Source organism: Triticum urartu, chromosome 6 (assembly GCF_003073215.2).
Source record: "Triticum urartu cultivar G1812 chromosome 6, Tu2.1, whole genome shotgun sequence".
Taxonomy (NCBI): domain Eukaryota; kingdom Viridiplantae; phylum Streptophyta; class Magnoliopsida; order Poales; family Poaceae; genus Triticum; species Triticum urartu.
Window position 1 is genome coordinate 261397892 of NC_053027.1, and position 5661 is coordinate 261403552.

Here is a 5661-nt window from a genome sequence, read left to right on the forward strand (position 1 = left end):
TATGTGTCATCGCAATAATCATCGTAGATAGGAGGCATGCTTTCATCATAATAAATTTGCTCATCAAAACTTGGGGGACAAAAAATATCATCTTCATCAAACATAGCTTCCCAAGCTTGTGGCTTTGCGTATCATTAGCATCATGGATATTCAAGGAATTCATACTAACAACATTACAATCATGCTCATCATTCAAATATTTAGTGCCAAACATTTTATAGTTTTCTTCTTCTAGCACTTGAGCACAATTATCCTTTCCATCATTGTAACGCCCTCGATGCGGCTATATCTCCCACGTGTCGAAGCACGACTTAGAGGCATAACCGCATTGAAAGCAATGTCGCAAGTGAGGTAATCTTCACACAACCGATGTAATACATAAGGGAAAGAGACACATAGTTGGCTTACAATCGCCACTTCACACAATTACATGAATAAAGCATTACAACAACCAAATACAATCAGGGACCGACTACGGAGCCAAAATAAAAGAAGAACCCAAAATGCGACAAAGGTCCCCGATTGACCCCAACTGGGCTCCACTACTGATCAACTAGAACGAAAACAACACAAAGGACTAGATCTTCATCGAGCTCCTCCTGAGCTTGGTTGCGTTATCTGCACGGACTCATCGGCACCTGCAAACTGGTTTTTGGAAGTATCTGTGAGCCACAGGGACTCAGCAATCTTGCACCCTCGCGATCAAGATTATTTAAGCTTATGGGTAAGGTAAAGGTATGAGGTGGAGCTGCAGCAAGCGACTAGCATATATGGTGGCTAGCATACGCAAATGATAGCGAGAAGAGAAGGCAAAACACGTTCGAGAAAGTATGATCAAGAAGTGATCCTAAACAACCTACGTCAAGCATAACTCCAACACCGTGTTCACTTCCCGCACTCCGCCGGAAAGAGACCATCATGGTTACCCACGCAGTTGGATCATTTTAATTAAGTTAAGGTTCAAGTTATCTACAACCGGACATTAACAAATTCCCATCTGCCCATAACCGCGGGCACGGCTTTCAAAAGTTCAAATCCCTGCAGGGGTGTCCCAACTTAGCCCATGACAAGCTCTCACGATCAACGAAGGAATAGACCTCCTCCCGAGACATTCTGATCAGGCTCGGTATCTCGGTTCTTCAAGACATCCTCGACAAAGGTAAAACAAGTCCAGCAAGACTGCCCGATGTGCCGATATCCTGATAGGAGCTGCACATATCTCGTTCTCAGGGCAACACCGGATGAACACTACGTACAGCTAAGACCAACCCTCAAGTTTCCCCGAGGTGGCGCCGCAAGTGGCTCTAGTTTGGACCAACACTTAGACAAGCACTGGCCCGGTGGGGTTAAAATAAAGATGACCCTCGGGATGCGCGACTCCCAAGGGAAAAAGGCTAGGTGGCGAATGGTAAAACCAAGGTTGGGCCTTGCTGGAGGAGTTCTATTCAAAGAGAACTGTCAAGGGGTTCCCATTATAACCCAACCGCGTAAGGAACGCAAAATCCGGGAACATAACACCGATATGACGGAAACTAGGGCGGCAAGAGTGGAACAAAACACCAGGCATAAGGCCGAGCCTTCCACCCTTCACCAAGTATATAGATGCATTAAGACAACAAGGCAATATAATGATATCCCAACAAGTAAATAAATGTTCCAACAAGGAACAACATCTCCATGTTCCAACAAGGAACAGATTTCAATCTTCACCTGCAACTAACAACGTTATAAGAGGGGCTGAGCAAAGCGGTAACATAGCCAATCAACGGTTTGCTGGGACAAGGTGGGTTAGAGGCTTGGTTCAACAATATGGGTGGCATGATAAGCAAGTTGTAGGTATCGCAGCATAGGCATAGCAAAAGAGCGAGCATCTAGCAAGCAAAGATAGAAGTGATTTCGAGGGTATGATCATCTTGCCTGAAATCCCGCAAGGAAGAAGAACGAGTCCATGAAGAAGACAAACGGACGTAGACGAACGGGTCCTCACAAACACGACGTTACCGGAACCAACCCGAAGAAGCAACCGGAAAGAAGCACACAACATAGTAAACAAACCACACATGAACATGGTATGATATGCGAGATGTGGTATGCGATGCATATGCATGATTTGACAAGAGATGAATGAACCTGGCCTCAACATGGAAATCCAAGTGTGCCACTGGAAAGATGAGATGAAAACGCTTGAAAACGATATAAAGAACGCCGGGATCGGAGTTACGGTTTGGAAATGGCAAGCAATTCAAATATGGCACCGGTCTGCGATTTACATCAAGTAGCCATCTAAATGCAACGAGATGAACATGCTATAGCACCCAAACATGACAACAAAATACATGGCAGGGATGCATTCCAGATGCTTAACAAAAGACTAGCACTGAGCTACGGCCAATTCATCCATTAACAGGTTCAAACAAGCATGGAAAAAATGCATATGGTAAACAGATCTCAGACTTAGTGAAATCAACACAAGCCTGGAATTTCAGATCAGGTAGCACACTTTGGAGCATCAAAACTACATGCTACAGGACCTGAACATGGCAAAGTAAAGCATGGCATAGAGATACTCAAAGAGCTTAACAAAAGTCCCTTAGTGACCTTGAGCCAAAAGGGATCGGAAAATACAATTGCAGGCATGTGAACATGGCAAAAACATAATCAGATCACAGACTTAGTGAAAACTGGAGCATGCAAATCAGATATCAAGTAGGCATGTTAACGAGCTCGATGCAGTCACTACAGAGCAAGTCATGACAATTTAAGCATACACCCATCAAGAATACACAAAATGCAAGCTAGAGATGGCAAGAACAATAGCATAGCATGCACGGATCAACTACAACACCCTTGGCAAAATCGCTAACAAGTAGACAATCTGTCCAGATTCACGAAATAGCAAAAGTAGAGCTTGATTGACTCAAGCTAGGGTGCTCACCCTGGGAAATGTCAACGAGCAGAGTGGATCGGGTTGGACGAAGGCGGAGCGGATCGGGTCGGGCCGAGGCCGAGGAGGGCCCGAGCGATGGAGACGGCGGCTCCGGCGAGGTCGTCGCAGGCGGGGCGGCGGATCCGGCCGGGCTCAGGGTTCCCGTGGCCGGATCTGGCAGCGGGCAACAGCGGAGATCCTCCTATGGGGCGGGGCGGTGGTGCGGCGAGGCGAACGGTGGCGGCGGCCGAACGGCGCGGTGGCGCGGAGCTGCACCGGCGAGGCGGCGAACTCCGGTGGGCGGCGGAGCATCCCAGTGGCGGCGGCGCGCAGAGAGGCATGCGGGCGGCGGTCGCCTCAGGCGGCGGCGCGAGGGAACGGGCCCCGAGGGCCAGGCGCGGGCCTCGCGGGCCAGTGGCGCGGGGGCGGCGGAGCCTGCCACGTGGGGCGACAGGAGAGGGGCAGCGGCGATGCGTCCGGCCGGAATCGGACGTGTCCGGCGCGGCGCGAGTAGATTTAGGGTTTCGGGGAAGAAGGAGAAGGAGATTTTCGGGGTGTCTTTAAATAGGCATAGGGGGAGCTAGGAGAGTCCAAATGAGGTGCGGTTTTCGGCCACGCGATCGTGATCGAACGACCGAGATGATGGAGCAGGTTTAGGTGGGTTTTGGGCCAGTTTGAAAGGGTGTTGGGCTGCAACACACACGAGGCCTTTTCGGTCCCTCGGTTAACCGTTGGAGCATCAAACGAAGTCCAAATGGTACGAAACTTGACAGGCGGTCTACCGGTAGTAAACCAAGGCCGCATGACAAGTCTCGGTCCAATCCGGAAATGTTTAATCCCCACACACAAGAAGAAGGTAGAAATGACCACCGGAGGAGAACGGAGCGCCGGAATGCAAAACGGACAACGGGGAAAATGCTCGGATGCATGAGATGAACATGTATGCAAATGAATTGCGCATGATGACATGATATGCAATGCATGACACGCAAGCAATGAAAAGGAAACAACAACGAATAACTGAACGACACCTGGCACATCGGTCTCGGGGCGTTACAATCATACTCACGAAAGATATTAAAAAGGTGAAGTGTATGAGACAAACTCAATTCCTTTTTTTATAGTTTTCTTTTATAAACTAAACTAGTGATAAAACAAGAAACTAAAAGACTCGATTGCAAGATCAAAAGATATACCTTCAAGCACTCACCTCCCCAGCAACGGCGCCAGAAAAGAGCTTGATGTCTACTACACAACCTTCTTCTTGTAGACGTTGTTGGGCCTCCAAGTGCAGAGGTTTGTAGGACAGTAGCAAATTTCCCTCAAGTCGATGACCTAAGGTTTATCAATCCATAGGAGGCGTAGGATGAAGATGGTCTCTCTCAAGCAACCCTGCAACCAAATAACAAAGAGTCTCTTGTGTCCCCAACACACCCAATACAATGGTAAATTGTATAGGTGCACTAGTTCGGCGAAGAGATAGTGATACAAGTGGTATATGGATAGTAGATAAAGGTATTTGTAATCTGAAATTATAAAAACATCAAGGTAACTAATGATAAAAGTGAGTGTAAACGGTTTGCAATGCTTGGATATAAGGCCTAGGGTTCATACTTTCGCTAGTGCAAGTTCCCTCAACAATGATAACATAATTGGATCACATAACTATCCCTCAACATGCAACAAAGAGTCACTCCAAAGTCACTAATAGCGGAGAACGAACGAAGAGATTATGGTAGGGTACGAAACCACCTCAAAGTTATTCTTTCCAATCAATCCGTTGCACTATTCCTATAAGTGTCCCAAACACCCCTAGAGTTCGTACTAGAATAACACCGGCCTTAAGACACAAATCAACCAAAACCCTAATGTCACCTAGATACTCCAATGTCACATCAAGTATCTGTGGGTTTGATTATACGATACGCATCACACAATCTCAGATTCATCTATTCAACCAACACAAAGGACCTCAAAGAGTGCCCCAAAGTTTTTACCAGAGAGTCACGACGAAAACGTGTGCCAACCCCTATGCATAGGTTCATGGGTGGAACCCGCAAGTTGGTCACCAAAACATACATCAAGTGAATCACGTCATATCCCATTGTCACCACAGATACACACGGCAAGACATACGTCAAGTGTTCTCAAATCTTTAAAGACTCAATCCGATAAGATTACTTCAAAGGGGAAACTCAATTCATTACAAGAGTGAAGAGGGGGAGGAGAAACATAAGATCCAACTATAATAGCAAAGCTCGCGATACATCAAGATCGTATCATCTCAAGAACACGAGAGAGAGAGATCAAACACATAGCTACTGGTACATACCCTCAGCCCCGAGGGAGAACTACTCCCTCCTCGTCATGGAGAGCATTGGCATGATGAAGATGGCCACCGGGGAAGGATTGCCCCCTCCGGCAAGGTGCCGGAACGGGTCTAGATTGGTTTTCGGTGGCTATGGAGGCTTCTGGCGGCGGAACTCCCGATCTATTGTGCCCACAGATGTTTTTAGTCTATATGGAGATATATAGGCGGAGGAAGTACATCAGGGGCCAACGAGGGGCTCACGAGGGTGGAGGGCGCGCCCAGGGGGTGGGCGCCCCCCTGCCTCGTGGCCTCCTCGCAGGACCCCCAAAGTGCACTCCAAGTCTTCTGGGCTTCTTTCCTTCCAAAAATGAGTTCCATGAAGTTTCAGGTCAATTGGACTCCGTTTGATTTTCCTTTTCTTCGA